Raw genomic sequence first — 17,025 nt, forward strand, 5'->3', positions numbered from 1 at the left:
TATTTATGAAGATTTTAGAATAATACATTGAATACACAGGATTCGGCCGGCCGTGACCAATTAGCGAAGCATGGTTCAAATCCCGCGCCAATTCGCGGCCAGACTGTGCCTGACGCTGATTGTTCGCGGCCGGCCATGTAGTATATAACAGCCCACGTAGTAAATAGCACAGCCACGTAGTATATTGCACAGCCACGTAGTATAGTGCACAGCCACATAGTATATAGCACAGCCACATAGTATATAGCACAGCCACGTAGTATATAGCACAGCCCACGGAGTATATAGCACAGCCCACGGAGTATATAACACAGCCACGTAGTATATAACACAGCCCACGGAGTGTATAACAGCCTACATAGCATATAACACAGCCACGTAGTTTATAACAGCCCACGTAGCATATAACACAGCTCACGTAGTATATAAAAGCCCACACATGCAGTATATAACACAGCCCACGTAGTGTATTATCACAGGCCACATAGTGTATAACACAGGCCATGTAGTGTATAACACAGCCCACGTAGTGTATAACACAGGCCTCATATTATATAACAGCCCACGTAGTATATAACAGCCCACGTAGTATATTGCACAGCCCATGTAGTACATTGCACAGCTCACGTAGTATATTGCACAGCCCACATAGTATATTGCACAGCCACGTAGTATATTGCACAGCCACATAGTATATAGCACAGCCACGTAGTATATAGCACAGCCCACATAGTATATAGCACAGCCCACAGAGTATATAGCACAGCCCATGGAGTATATTGCACAGCCACGTAGTATATAGCACAGCCCATGGAGTGTATAACAGCCTACATAGCATATAACACAGCCACGTAGTTTATAACAGCCCACGTAGCATATAACACAGCTCACATAGTATATAACAGCCCATGCACGCAGTATATAACACAGCCCACGTAGTGTATTAACACAGGCCACATAGTGTATAACACAGGCCATGTAGTGTATAACACAGGCCACGTAGTGTATAACACAGCCCACGTAGTGTATAACACAGCCCACGTAGTGAATAACACAGGCCACATAGTGTATAACACAGGCCACGTAGTATATAACACAGCCCATGTAGTATATAGCACAGCCCACGCAGTATATTGCACAGCCCACGTAGTACATTGCACAGCTCATGTAGTATATTGCACAGCCCACGTAGTATATAGCACAGCCCATGTAGTATATAGCACAGCCCACATAGTATATAGCACAGCCCACATAGTATATTGCACAGCCCACGTAGTATATTGCACAGCCCACGTAGTATATAGCACAGCCCATGCAGTATATTGCACAGCCCACGTAGTACATTGCACAGCCCACGTAGTATATTGCACAGCCCACGTAGTATATAGCACAGCCCACGTAGTATATAGCACAGCCCATGTAGTATATTTCACAGCCACATAGTATATTGCACAGCCCACGTAGTATACTGCACAGCCCATGCAGTACATTGCACAGCCCATGTTGTACATTGCACAGCCCACGTATTATATTGCACAACCCACGTAGTATGTTGCACAGCCCACGTAGTATATTGAAAAGCCCACGTATTATATTGCACAGCCCACGTAGTATATTGCAGAGCCCACATAGTATATTGCACAGCCCACGTAGTATATAGCAGCCCACGTAGTATATAGCAAAGCCCATGTATTATATTGCACAGCCCACATATTATATTGCACAGCCCACGTAGTATATAGCACAGCCCATGCAGTATATTGCACAGCCCACGTAGTATATTGCACAGCCCACGTAGTATATAGCACAGCCCACGTAGTATATAGCACAGCCCATGTAGTATATTGCACAGCCACATAGTATATTGCACAGCCCACGTAGTATACTGCACAGCCCATGCAGTACATTGCACAGCCCATGTTGCACATTGCACAGCCCACGTATTATATTGCACAACCCACGTAGTATGTTGCACAGCCCACGTAGTATATTGAAAAGCCCACGTATTATATTGCACAGCCCACGTAGTATATTGCAGAGCCCACATAGTATATTGCACAGCCCACATAGTATATAGCAGCCCACGTAGTATATAGCAAAGCCCATGTAGTATATTGCACAGCCCACATAGTATATTGCACAGCCCACGTAGTATATTGCACAGCCCATGTAGTATATTGCACAGCCCACGTAGTATATAGCAGCCCACGTAGTGTATAGCACAGCCCATGTATTATATTGCACAGCCCACGTATTATATTGCACAGCCCACGAAGTATATTGCACAGCCCACGTATTATATTGCACAGCCCACGTAGTATATTGCACAGCCCACGTAGTATATTGTACAGCCCACGTAGTATATAGCAGCCCACGTAGTGTATAGCACAGCCCACGTATTATATTGCACAGCCCACGTATTATATTGCAAAGTCCACGTAGTATATTGCACAGCCCATGCAGTATATAGCAATGTGGGCATCATATCCCTGTTAAAAAAAAGAATTAAAATAAAAAATAGTTATATACTCACCTTCCGTTGGCCCCGGATCCAAGCGAAGCGGTTACCGACGCTCCTTGTGCACTCCGGTCCCAAGAGTGCATTGCGGTCTCGCGAGATGATGACATACCGGTCTCACAAGACCGCTACGTCATCATCTCGTGAGACCGCAATGCATGGAGCGGTCACTAGAGCGTCGCGAGGAGCAGGAAAGGCCGGTTCTGGATCCGAGGGGCCGACGGATGGTAAGTATATAACGATTTTTTATTTTTTTTATTATTTTTAACATTAGATCTTTTAACTATTGATGCCGCATGGGCAGCATCAATAGTTAAAAGTTGGTCACACAGGGTTAATAGCAGTGGTAATGGAGTGCGTTACCCGCTGCATAAACCGGTCCATTACCGCTGCAATTAACCCTGTGTGAGCGCTGATTGGAGGGGTTTATAGAACAGGCACTGACTGCGGGGAGGAAGGAGCCGCCATTTGCCGCCAGACTGTGCCCGTCGCTGATTGGTCGTGGCCGTTTTGCCACGACCAATCAGCGACTTGGATTTCCATGACAGACAGAGGCCGCGACCAATGAATATCCATGACAGACAGACAGAAAGACAGACAGACAGACAGAAAGACGGAAGTGACCCTTAGACAATTATATAGTAGATAGAACAATATATTTATCAGCTATACAAATAAACACATTTTTTCATTTTTTCTTTGATACAGCACTTAAAGGGGAGTACAAAAAAAACAAGTCTGGCCAATAGAATTAAATTATGAACGTGTGCAAGCTACTATGACTGCAGTATAGGCAGTCTTCAGGTTTCAAACTAGATATGTCCTGTAGCTTTGTTTGTAATACAGATACAGTGGGGAAAATAAGTATTTGATACACTGCCAATTTTGCAAGTTTTCCTACCTACAATTTATGATTTGTAAATAAATTGTATTTTAATGCTCAAAATAAGTATTTGATCATCTACCAACCAGCAAGAATTCTGGCTCTCACAGACATGTTATCCACCATGGCCAAGACCAAAGAGCTTTCTATGGACACCAGAAATAAAATTGTAGACCTGCACAAGGCTGGGATGGGCTACAGGACAATAGGTAAGCAGCTTGGTGAGAACGCAACAACTGTTGGTGCAATTGTTAGAGAATGGTAGAAAAGATGACTGCTCATCTTCCTCGGTCTTGGGCTCCATTCAATATCTCACCTCATGGGGTAAGGATGCTTCTGAGAAAGGTCAGGAATCAGCCCATAATTACATGGGAGGACCTGGTCAATGACCTGAAGAGAGCTGGGACCACAGTCTCAAATATTACCATTAGTAACATACTATGCCATCATGAATTAAAATCTTGCGGGGCACCCAAGGTCCTCCTGCTCTCCTCAGCACATGTCAAGGCCAATTTGAAGTTCACCAATAACCATCTGGATAACCCAGAGAAGACATAGGAGAAGTTCATGTGATCAGATAAGACTAAAATAGAACTTTTTGGTATCAACTCCACTCGTCGTGTTTGAAGGAAGAAGGATGAGTACAACCCCAAGAACACCGTCACAACCTTGTAGTATGAGTGTGTTTTCCGCAAAGGGGGCAGGACGACTGCAACGCATTGAAGGGAGGATGGATGGGGTCATGTGTCGTGAGATTTTGGCCAACAACCTCCTTCCCTCAGTAAGAGCATTGCAGATGTATGGGTCTTCCAGCATGACAATGAGATAGAGTAGATCTGTATGGAGGAGTGGGCCAAAAATCCAGCTTCACTGTGTGCAAAGTTAGTCAAGAACTACAGGAAACATCTGACCTCTTTAATTTCAAACAAAGGTTTCTATACCCAATATTAAGTTCTGTTTTTTATTGTATCAAATACTTTTTTAATACAATGAAATGCAAATTAGTTATGTAAAAATGATACAATGTAATTTCCTGGATTTTTTTTTTTTTAGATTCTGTCTCACAGTTGAAGTGTACCTATGATAAAAATCACAGACCTCTCTATTCTTTGGAGGTGGGAAAACTTGCAAAATCAGCAGTGTATCAAATACTTATTTTCCCCACTTTATATATGTAAGTTGGAACAGGGCTGGGGAAAAAACTTGTAAACTGCTCCGGACATACCATTGCTTGCCACTTGCTCCTTAACTTCTGGCAGCATCCAGGTCCAAAAGGTCACTGTGCCTCATAAAGTTGCAAAGTTGATATTGCAAGGTATTAGGTTTTATTTTTAATGAATACTCACCTCACAGTCCTGTCCTATTGTTTCCATCATTAGCACCACATCTTCGGCCTCTTTACTACAAGCGAGAAGAGAGTCTACTGCGTGTCATAAGGTTGTGAAGATCACAGTCCGGTAGACTATAATAGGTACAAGTTACAACCATGGAAAATACGGATAGAACTGATATGTAAAAAAATCTGACTTCTGAGCTCAGACTGATGGGAGGTGTGAGCAAACAGCTATCGAGGCCTTCAACTGTATGCTACAAGAAAGAAAATCTGCTCAGCATCTCCTAATAGAATGAAGCTATGTGAAGAGGCACAAACTTCTATTCTAGGTGTCATAGAGATACCGTGACAGAGCAGGGCCGAAAGATCATGTTGTCTGGTTTCATGAACTGCTGCACTGGTTAGAAGTACTTCGCCCAGGGCCGGCGTCAGCACCCAGTGCACCCAGGCAATTGCCGGGGCCTTAGCGAGACGGGGCAGCCCATTTTGACAAGTGTGACCAACTTTTTACTATTGATGCTGCCTATGCAGCATCAATAGTAAAAATATATAATGTTAAAAATAATAAAACAAATTAAAAAACGTGCTATTCTCACATTCCTGTGTCCCCCGCAGCCTTCCCGCTCCTCGCGATGCTCCCGGCAGCTCACATTCCAAGGAATGCCTTGCAAAATTACCCCAGATGATGTAGGATCACGCAAGACCGCTACATCATCACAGGTCATTGTCGCAAAGCATCACTGGGAACGGGTGCTGGCGGGAGCATCGCTAAGGCCTGGGCTGGATCCGGGGGCAGCCAGAAGGTGAGTATATAACAATTTTTTATTTTAATTTTTTTTAACAGGGATATGGTGCCTACACTGCTATATATTATGTGGCTGTGTTATATACTACGTGGCTATGCTATATACTAGGTGGGCTGTGCTATATACTACGTTGCTGTGTTATATACTATGTGGCTGCTATATACTATGTGGCTGTGCTATATACTATGTGGGCTGTGCTATATGCTTTGTGGGCTGTGTTATATGCTATGTGGGCTCTGTTATATACTACGTGGCTATGCTATATACTATGTGGGCTGTGTTATGTACTATGTGGCTGTGTTATATGCTACGTGGGCTGTGTTATATGCTAGGTGGCTGTGGTATATACTACGTAGCTGTGCTATATGCTACGCAGGCTGTGTTATATACTATGCGGGCTATGTTATATACTATGTGGCTGTGCTATATACTACATGGCTGTGCTATATGCTATGTGGGTTGTGTAATATACTATGCGGCTGTGTTATATGCTATGTGGCTGTGCTATATACTACATAGCTGTGCTATATGCTACGTGGGCTGTGTTATTTACTATGTGGCTGTGCTATATACTGCGTGGCTGTGCTATATACTACATTGGCTGTGTTATATGCTATGTGGGCTGTGTTATATGCTACATGGGCTGTGCTATATACTACGTGGGCTGTGTTATATCCTACATGGCTGTGCTATATACTACATGGCTGTGTTATATACTATGCGGCTGTGCTATATGCTATGTTGGCTGTGTTATGTACTATGTGGCTGTGCTATATACTGCGTGGCTGTGCTGTATACTACATGGCTGCTCTATATACTACGTGGCTGTGCTATATACTATGTGGCTGTGCTATATACTACGTGGGATGTGTTATATGCTACGTGGGCTGTGTTATATGCTATATGGCTGTGCTATATGCTAGGTGGGCTGTGTTACATCCTGGTGGGCTGTGTTATATGCTATGTAGTAGTGCTATATACTACATGGCTGTGTTATATACTACATGGCTGTGTTATATACTACATGGCTGTGCTATATGCTACACGGTCTGTGTTATATATTACATGGCTGTGCTATATGCTATGTGGGCTGTGTTATATACTACATGGCTGTGCTATATGCTACATGTGCTGTGTTATATACTACGTGGCTGTGCTATATACTACATGTGCTGTGTTATATACTACATGGGTTGTGTTATATGCAACGTGGCTGTGCTGTGTGCTACATGGGCTGTGTTATATACTATGTGGTTGTGCTATATACTACGTGGGCTGTGTTATATACTACGTGGGCTGTGTTATATACTATGTGGCTGTGCTATATACTATGTGGCTGTGCAATGTGCTACCCATTTTGCACTTTTACAAATGTTCTACGTTAATACTTTCTAATGTTTACTTTAAAACGTTTTCCATTAAAAAATTGTCATATTCAATGTATGCAGTTTTTTCTATGCAGCAAGTTTAGCTAACAATAAAATGCCTGCTGGTGATTGAGGGAGAGAGGGAAAAGGTCACATAAATTTGCATATAGGGGGTTGACTTATACAAAGCCCCTCTGCTGTATGGTATTGTAGAATTTACAATAGCTATCACTCATGTAAGAAGTGAAATCTGGCATTGTACTATACCTATACTTCTCTGCTGTATCTGTGCATCATGAATCATGGTATGTGTTAAAGGGGGGGGGGGGGTGGCAGACTGAGACTCTTACGCCCAGAGCCCTCAAAAACCTGGAGTCATCTTATTAAACAGTGAATGTTTTTTCATTGCTGGCAGTGCAAGGGTTAATCGGTTCAGTGGACCTCCTGGAGCTTTCCATGTATTGACATGGCTGACCACTCCCCTTTGCTATATATACTCGACTCTGGCACTTAATTGCCAGTATTAGTTCTTAATGCCTGGTTTGGAGTTGGAGGTGTTGTTCGTGGTTGGAGTAGACATTTGAAAATGTATTCAGGAGATTGTTTCTTGGAATTTTGTTTGTGTGCCCATCCTCATCTTCTCCTGTTTGCTTTCTCCTTCCTGTTACTTCCCTGTGGTCCACTCTGTTGTTTAGTGAATGTGTTTTCTAAGATTATATATAGCATTCACCTGCGCTGTCTACATTACATAATGTGATACAGTGACCCCTGTAACAGGTAGGGGGCGCTGCATGGTCTCCCCGGTATGTGCACGGAGTCGTATTGAGGCCGTGAGAATCGACCTGCAGTGATGTCAGGATCACGTGACCAGCCCAGGTGATCCATTACTGTGGGTGTGCTTACGGGTACATAATGTGGCCAGGGTGTGGGTCACGTGGTTCCTGTGTGGTTCCAGTGTTTGGATCTGTTAGGTCCAAGTGCAAGGTCCTGGAAGCCTGTGTTGGAAGACCTGGGAGCAGTGGCGTAGGAAGGGGGGGGCGGGGGGGGCGGTCCGCCCCGGGCGGCACAATGCGGGGGGCGGCACAATACGGGGGGCGGGTCGCCGGCGGCGCAGAATTTACCTGTTCGCATCTCGGCTTCAGAAAAATGGCCGCCGCAATCTCCATCTGCGCATGCTCGGCATCCCGCGGCCATTTTCCTGAAGCCCCGGGCAGCAGAGCACTCCACCTGCGCACGCGCGGCCTCAGGAAGATGGCCGCCCCCACCGATAACCAGAGAGAGCAGGATCGCGGTCAGGTAAGCAGAACTTTTTTTTTTTTATTTTTTTTTTTTTATTGAGAGCGGCGATCGAGGGGGCCCAGGGCAGAAAGCTGGACACAGGGGGTCAGAAAGCTGGACACAGGGGGTCAGAAAGCTGGACACAGGGGGTCAGAAAGCTGGACACAGGGGGTCAGAAAGCTGGACACAGGGGGTCAGAAAGCTGGACACAGGGGCTGAAAGCTGGACACTGGGGCAGAAAGCTGGACACTGGGGCTGAAAGCTGGACACTGGGGGGCAGAAAGCTGGACACAGGGGGGCAGAAAGCTGGACACAGGGGGGCAGAAAGCTGGACACAGGGGGGCAGAAAGCTGGACACGGGGGCAGAAAGCTGGACACAGGGGGGCAGAAAGCTGGACACGGGGGCAGAAAGCTGGACACAGGGGGGCAGAAAGCTGGACACTGGGGCAGAAAGCTGGACACTGGGGGGGCAGAAAGCTGGACACAAGGGGGCAGAAAGCTGGACACAGGGGGGCAGAAAGCTGGACACAGGGGGGGCAGAAAGCTGGACACAGGAGGGGCAGAAAGCTGGACACAGGGGGGCAGAAAGCTGGACACAGGGGGGCAGAAAGCTGGACACGGGGCAGAAAGCTGGACACAGGGGGGGGCAGATTGCTGGACACAGGGGCAGAATGGAGAAACGGGGCATGATTGGAGACACGGGGCAGGATGACAGACATGGCGGCATGACTGGAGACACTGGAGGCAGGATTGGAGACAGATGGGGCAGGATCATGGGGCAGGATGGATACGATGGAGACAGATGGGAAGATCATATGGGGCAGGATGGGAGAACATATGGCTGACGCCAGGAACGAGACACACGGGGGCTAGGATGGCGAATATTATTACCATAGGGGCTAATTAAGGGATATTATTACTGCAGTGATGTATTTATTTTATTTTTTGAGTACACTGTTTTAAATGGAGGGGCGGTCCTATTACTGTGTAGAGTGACACTATGTCGCCTTCGTGTGGTGTAATGTAGAAGTTGGGAAAATTAAATAATGTGTTATGCAAGTGGAACTCGAGATAACTGTGTTATTTCCTGCAGAGACGAGTCCTGGCTGGATGAAGTGATGGCGGTCTGTGCGGGATGAAAGATGAAGGACTTCACCTAGAGACGTCACTGGTGAGTCAGTGTTACCTATACACTGACACTATACACTGTATACTATATACAGAGGTCCTGTGTACAATGTCACTGGTGATCACTGGATTACCTATACATTATATACAGAGCTCATGTGTATAATGTCACTGGTGATCACTGTATTACCTGTACACAGACACTGCATACTAAGTACAGATCTCCTGTGTATAATGGCACTGATGGTGATAGTATTGTGGGTTTTTTTTATTATTCATCCGTACTATAGTATTCAGTCACTATGTGGTGGTAATATGTGGTCTGGTCATGATGTTTTGGTATTTGTTCCTTGTATTTGATATTATTCGATCACTGTGGTGGTAATATGTCATCTGGTCATGGTGTGGCGGTATTTGTGCCTTGTAGATAGTATTATAGAGGGGGGGGCGCCAAACTCGGGAACAGCCCCGGGCGGCCAAAGCTCTAGCTACGCCTCTGCCTGGGAGGAGGCTTTCTGGAAAGCACATGGTTTGGACCTGGTGGCCTGTGGTGTTGGACTAAGTCCTGAATAGCACCCAGACAGGCCACATGCCTCTGTGGTTGGACGGTCCCAGGTGGGATGGACGTTCTGAAGACCACAGTGTGATCATGGTCCTGGACAGTCTGTGTTAGAAGCTCCCGCGAGTGGAGTCTTCTTGGAGCACCTGAGAGACTGTGGACCTGGATGATTGGTGTTGGGGAAGCTACCGGCCTTCGGTGGCTCTGGACTGACTGAGGTGTGCCGGCCAGGCAAGTTGGTTAACCCCGTAAGACAGTTTCCCCAGGAGAGAGGACTGACAAGGAGTCAGCAGATGGAGCAGGAGCTCCCATAAGGTATCTCCATGAACTATTGGTGCTTGTAACATGAACTGTGTGGTAACCCACGGCAACTGGTCAGTGAGGACCAGCGTGTTTAGTTGCCACAGAATAAGGGCCTGAAACTTGAAGTGATGTCCGGGTTCAGTATGTAAATGGACTGCTCATGGTATGGTTTATGAGGCATAATAAACCGTATGGACTGTTTTGTTTTAAAAACCCGTGCCCGTGTGCTGAATATCGCGGCCAAGTGAGTGTCCCCCAACGCACTCAGTAGGAATAGTCTTACATTTGGTGCTCGATGCGGGCAACGATCCAGCACGCACACGTGGGAGTTAATTGCTGTGGCTCGGCGGGGCCACGAAGATTGCGTCTGGCTGTAACTTGGCGGGATTACGAAGCTGACAAGCGTCTGGCTGTAACTCGGCGGGGTTACGAAGGGGACAAGTGGCGTCCTGTGGATTGGCGGGTCCACGAAGTCGGCGGTAGAGCCTTGTGAGGCGTAGCTGCAAGTTCCAGCAAGAGGTTCCACAGCAGACGGAGCTGCAGTGGCTTGTGGTTGGCAGCCGGAGGTGCCGGTTGTATGTGACTGCAGCGGGAGCTGTGGCAGTACCAGCAGGAGCTGGTGAAGTGGCATATAAAAGAAAAAAAAAAAATATTTTTTTTTTCCTCTCCTTTTTCCTCCAAGTTGTGCTGACTCTTAAAGGGCCAGTACAAGCCCAGAGACAAAGGGGTGTACTGTGCGAACTGGGGCCTGAGTGCCGTGGGGAAGTCCACGAGGTGTATCCCAGGGTGGGGAGTGTCCCTAATAGTGAGCGGTAACCCGAACAGGGGTAATGGCCCAAAAAGGGGTGGAATCCCGAAGGGGGGCTGAATCCCAAACAGGGGTGGTGTCAAAAAGCAGAGCACTTGTCCGAAAAGGGGGTGGAGCCAAAAAAGGGGCGGCAATCAGTGAGGAGTCACGACTGTGTTCTTTTTGGCTGGATGGAGAGTGTGTGCGGGCGTTGATAGACCCGGGGAGAGAAGCGTCTTTGCTGAGAACCCTTCCAGGAAATTCTGTGTCACCTGGGGACACTAAATATCTCCAGGTAGCCACTATCTACATTGTCGCAGCGGAGGTTTCCACATACCATGAGGTGGCTGTAGTCCCGAACTTGCCGTGTCCTATGGTAATAGGACAAGATTTGGAAGCACTGTGGGAAAAGGGTGAAGTGTTTGTGGATATAATGTGGATGGGAGGTAGTAATGCTGAGAAGGCGCCCCCTAGAGTTGACAGTCCTAAGGTAGGCCTGACCAAGGGAAAAGGTGCGACTGCCCAACTAACTAACCTGACGTCACCTGAAGTGTGCCACAATACGGCTGGTAGTGGTCTGGTGGATAAAACAAGTGGAGTTGACACCCAGACAGAGAGCGACACAGACTCTGGGGGTGACTGTGACAAGTCATGGTCAGTAACAAGCGCATGTGCCATGGTGACAGGTGGAGGACGGGGTCCAGGACCTGTGGTGACAGGTGGAGGACGGGGTCCAGGACCTGTGGTGACAGGTGGAGGATGGGGTCCAGGACCTGTGGTGACGGTTGGTGGTGACTCCCATTCAGACGGTGATGCCAGTGGGAAAGAGTGCATTAAGGTTGACTCAGGTACAAATGGCAAGTCTTCCTCCCGTCACCGGAGAGGCAAAGGGGCTGAACCAGTTGCACCGTGTGAAGAATTGATGGAAGACGCTGAGGACCTGGCGGGTATGAAGTACTCTGAAGTCCCAGGGAAAAGGGACAAACCTAATGATGTCACCGCTGAGACCCAAGAGAGGGCCGACCCTGACAGTGCAGAGTCTGAGGGTGCAGAAGTGGAAGAGGCCACCAAGGAAGTGGTGCCTGAAGTAGATACCTCCTCAAGTGATGGATGTTCCACCAATCCAGAGGATGGGAAAAGCGAGATAGAATTGATTAAAGAGACGGTGAAAGACCATGTTGAACGAGAAAGGGCCCTGAGACAAGCGGCTGAGCACAGGGTGGATGAGCTGGAGAAGGAAGTCTCTGAGCTCAGAGGTCACCTGTTCACTTGGCAAAGTATGTATAAGACCCTAAAGGAAGACATTGTAGTGCTCAGAGAAGCACTAAAAAGCCCTCTACAAGAGAAAGAGGTGGTGGTCGCAGACTTCCCGTGCCAGTACCAGAGTGGTAACGAGGTGAAGCTGCTAATGCCCGTCTTGACCAGGGGTCTGGAAGAGGGTAAAGCTGAAGAGGAGTTGGCGCTAAAAGCAGAACAAGATAGTCACCCGGTTGTGACAGGTGTCTTGATGGAAAGGTCCATGGCAAAGCAGGAGCCGTCCGTTCCTGAAGAAAGTGAGACTCCGCTCTTCAAGTGCGTGATAGATGTACCCGAAGAGGCGCAAGATGCATGTACCAGTGAGGGTGTGCATGAGGCCTTTAAAAAGGCAGTAGAAGCGTGTAGTGTGCACTGGGCACTGGAGACGAAACAGTTGGTGGTACTGTCTACTAAGGAAGTCACAGTGAAGAGGGTGGCTGTCCTGAGGGACATGCACCTACAGTGCCTCCGCACGAAACAGATGATCCTGTTGAGGAATAATGAGGCCACTCGTTGTTTGGAGCAAGCCAGGAAAGCTCAAAGTCGTCTGGGCTTGGTAGAGGACACAGTCCAAGTGCCCAGAGCTCTGGTAGCGAAGCTCATTGGCAGATTTGGGAAAGTGATGCAGGAGATGGTGGATAAATCCGGTGTGAAGAGACTAAGGATTCCGGCTGATGACGAGGCCCAGGTGGGTGAAGATGGGATGGTGTCATTCCTGGTTGTCGGGTCCAAGGAGAGTCTAGGGAATATCCGGATGCTCCTGAGGCATCGCATGGCATACCTGAGAGAAGTAGAGCACCTAAGACTGTATAGACGGCAGGTCAATAAACAGCTGCAGAACCTAAGGTGGCGGCCGCCTTCTTCCCAAGGAAAAGGAAACAAAAGGGACCCTCCAAAGAATGGAATGGCTGACCACCAAGGATGTTCAGAGAGACAAAGTGGTCGAATATCTGAAAGTGGCAGTTCTACTCACTGTACAAAGCTAAGGAGCATGAACAGTAGTAGACGTAGTGATGGAGGGTCAGACTCTGGTCAGTTGCTAGTCTCGACTGTAAGTGGCTCTAATGACCGCACCAACCGTGGGTGGCGACCCTGGAGAGAAAGGTCGAGTAAAGAGACAAACTTGACTAAAGGTTTGGTGACACAGACAGACTGTGACTTAAGGGCCAAAGCTCAAGGCCTACATGTTGACCGCTGGGGGCGGGGTAAACTCGACAACTGGATGGTTGTGTGTGATGCTCAAAACCGACTGAGACGGTTCTCTCGACTGGCAGGGCAAGGTAACGTGCGTGACATATCTCGTGACCCCACGTGTATGACAGGTGTTCAACCCCACAAGCTTGAACAGAGGGGGGGGATATGTGATACAGTGACCCCTGTAACAGGTAGGGGGCGCTGCATGGTCTCCCCGGTATGTGCACGGAGTCGTATTGAGGCCGTGAGAATCGACCTGCAGTGATGTCAGGATCACGTGACCAGCCCAGGTGATCCATTACTGTGGGTGTGCTTACGGGTACATAATGTGGCCAGGGTGTGGGTCACGTGGTTCCAGTGTTTGGATCTGTTAGGTCCAAGTGCAAGGTCCTGGAAGCCTGTGTTGGAAGACCTTGGAGGAGGCTTTCTGGAAAGCACATGGTTTGGACCTGGTGGCCTGTGGTGTTGGACTAAGTCCTGAATAGCACCCAGACAGGCCACATGCCTCTGTGGTTGGACGGTCCCAGGTGGGATTGATGTTCTGAATACCACAGTGTGATCATGGTCCTGGACAGTCTGTGTTAGAAGCTCCCACGAGTGGAGTCTTCTTGGAGCACCTGAGAGACTGTGGACCTGGATGATCGGTGTTGGGGACGCTACCGGCCTTCGGTGGCTCTGGACTGACTGAGGTGAGCCGGCCAGGCAAGTTGATGAACCCCGTAAGGCAGTTTCCCCAGGAGAGAGGACTGACAAGGAGTCAGCAGATGGAGCAGGAGCTCCCATAAGGTATCTCCATGAACTATTGGTGCTTGTAACATGAACTGTGAGGTAACCCACGGCAACTGGTCAGTGAGGACCAGCGTGTTTAGTTGCCACAGAATAAGGGCCTGAAACTTGAAGTGATGTCCGGGTTCAGTATGTAAATGGACTGCTCATGGTATGGTTTATGAGGCATAATAAACCGTATGGACTGTTTTGTTTTAAAAACCCGTGCCCGTGTGCTGAATATCGCGGCCAAGTGAGTGTCCCCCAACACACTCAGTAGGAATAGTCTTACAATAAGCAAAAAATAAATGTGTGTAGTAAAGTGGATATAAGTTCAAAAAGCACTTACTCATTAGATCATCATTGATGATGAGGTAGATTTTTTGATATTTGATATTTTTATCAAAAAAATCTACCTCAGCGCAGGTTAATGCTATATATATTTTTTTACCAAGTATCTATACTACTTATCTAACAGGTCCACACAGAACCTGTTGTATTCACCAGCAGCATTCTACAGTAAGCAATTGTCCCTTCACCAGCAACTGCCTGTAGCGCCAGTGTTTCCCCTTTTTATCTTTAGAATTTTCATTTTGTTTTGGAAGATTGTTTGTCTCGTGAGGGTTTCAAACTTCCCACCTCCATCGGTTGGTGAGGGGACACATTAAGGATGATATAGAAGCATAGCAAGACATGTGAACCTGGCATCTCTACCTTCAGAAGTAATCTGTGGGACAGGGATAGGGCTCCCTTAGTTTTGGGACTTGGTTAGCACTCACAAGCCCAAGGCAATTTGTGACACTAAGGCTGCTTTCACACTAGCGTCGGTACGGGGCCGTCGCGCTGCGCCGGCCCAACGTACCGACGCATACTGTGAAAAAAATGCCCGACGTGGGCAGCGGAAGCAGCCTTAGGACGCTTCCGCTGCCCCATTGCAAGGTCCGGGGAGGAGGGGGCGGAGTTTCGGCCATGCATGTGCGGTCGAAAATGGCGGTCTCGACGCACAAAAAAAGTTACATGTAACTTTTTTGTGGCGGTGGTCCGCCAAAACACGACGCAACTGTCGCACGACGGGTGCGACGTGTGGCACTGCGTCGCTAATAAAAGTCTATGGAGAAAAAACGCATCCTGCAGGCAACTTTGCAGGATGCGTTTTTTTCTCCACAACGACGCATTGCGACGTGCAGTGCCCGACGCTAGTGTGAAAGTAGCCTAAGGCTGTATTTGTATATATGTTTTCCAGTCCGAGTACAGACCGCAATGCATATACTGGCCACTGGTCTCTTAACCTAAACTTGACAGCCTCATAGGCATATATGAGCACCAAGGCTTGGTTCACATGTTGCGAACACATCATGAACAAGGTGTATCTGTAGTGCGTCTAAACAATGAGCCAACATGCACATTGGTGCGGCTTTCAATTGACTTGACTTTTCTTGTTAATTGCCTTGTGTTTATGGAGTGAAAGGTAGATCACCATACTGGCTTTTACAATGAAAGTGCTTTTAGAGTATGATAAAAGAAAGAAAGATTTGATATTGTGTTAGCCAATTGAAAAAAGATCGATTGCTCTCAGTGAGTGTAGGTTCACATGAATATATATGTATAAAAAATCATTCAGAGTTTCATCCAGAAAAGGAGGATGATTTTTTTTTTCTCACTTGCCATCCAAGTACAATCCGGTTTCTTACAGTAGCAGCTGTTAATCATTTACAAGATAATTTACAGTTACCTATGTTACAGATTTTTTCACACACCCTTTTAGACTTGAAAGGCTTAGGCTACTTTCACACTTCCGTCTTCTGTGGTCTGTCGCAATCCGTCGTTATGGCAAAAAAACGGATCCTGCAAATATGCCCGCAGGATCCGTTTTTTTGCCATACACTTCAATGGATGACGGATTGCGACGGATGTACACACGTCGCATCCGTCGTGCGACTATGGTACAACAAGGAACCCTATATACGGAGATCAATAGATATGTGTCTCATATATAGAAAATATCTTAATGCATTTTAGCCAAATTAAAAGAACAAGATAGGACAAAAATGCAATATAATAAAATGCCTTTATTAAAAATAAATAGTGGGCAAAAAATGGCAACTACAAAAGTGTACCTGTAACTGGAGGTAAATATACAATAAAAAGATATATATATATATATACATAAATATATCCTGACGAATGACACAGTCCGAAACGCGCGTCGGGGTGTGCTGTACCTGGAAGATCGGACAGTTTTAAGGAGGAGGTAATATTCTACCTTGTTATTTACTTTTGCTCAGTTAAACCTTGCGCTCAGTATATGTGCCCTTGGCACGGGTATCACCATCCACATATGTTATTTATATATATATTCTTTGTACACATGCACTGATATTTTTGCCTATAAATAGGCTTCACAGTAATGTTTTCCTATAATACTGGTTTCACATACTTTGTTGTACAACTTACTTGCAATTTTTGCACATTCATACATTTTTTTATATTTTTATAGGCACGATTATCTTGTCATTTTTTCACCTTTTTACATGGTGTAGCACTTTTTTACATATATATATATTTTTTTTATGTATACTTTGATGCATTCCTGTGCGCCTCGTGATTTGAGCAATTGAACCTTAGACATTTTTTACTATATACATACCTAGCCTTCTCTGTGTCCATTGTATTATTGCCATTCCGCTGTATATTTTGCTATATTTATGTATATATAACTCGTATATTTACCTTCAGTTACAGGCACACTTTTGTAGTTGCCATTTTTTGCCCACTATTTATTTTTAATAAAGGCATTTTATTATATTG

At 46.6% G+C, this 17,025-nt stretch overlaps 1 protein-coding gene across 2 annotated transcripts in view; it reads right to left on the reverse strand.

The window, feature by feature from the left end:
• Positions 1 to 17,025, reverse strand: part of LOC143816817 (retinol dehydrogenase 7-like) — a 104,386-nt gene that overhangs the window by 63,280 nt on the left and 24,081 nt on the right. The gene's annotated exons all lie outside the window — the stretch shown is intronic.

Source organism: Ranitomeya variabilis, chromosome 3, assembly GCF_051348905.1.
Source record: "Ranitomeya variabilis isolate aRanVar5 chromosome 3, aRanVar5.hap1, whole genome shotgun sequence".
Taxonomy (NCBI): Eukaryota; Metazoa; Chordata; class Amphibia; order Anura; family Dendrobatidae; genus Ranitomeya; species Ranitomeya variabilis.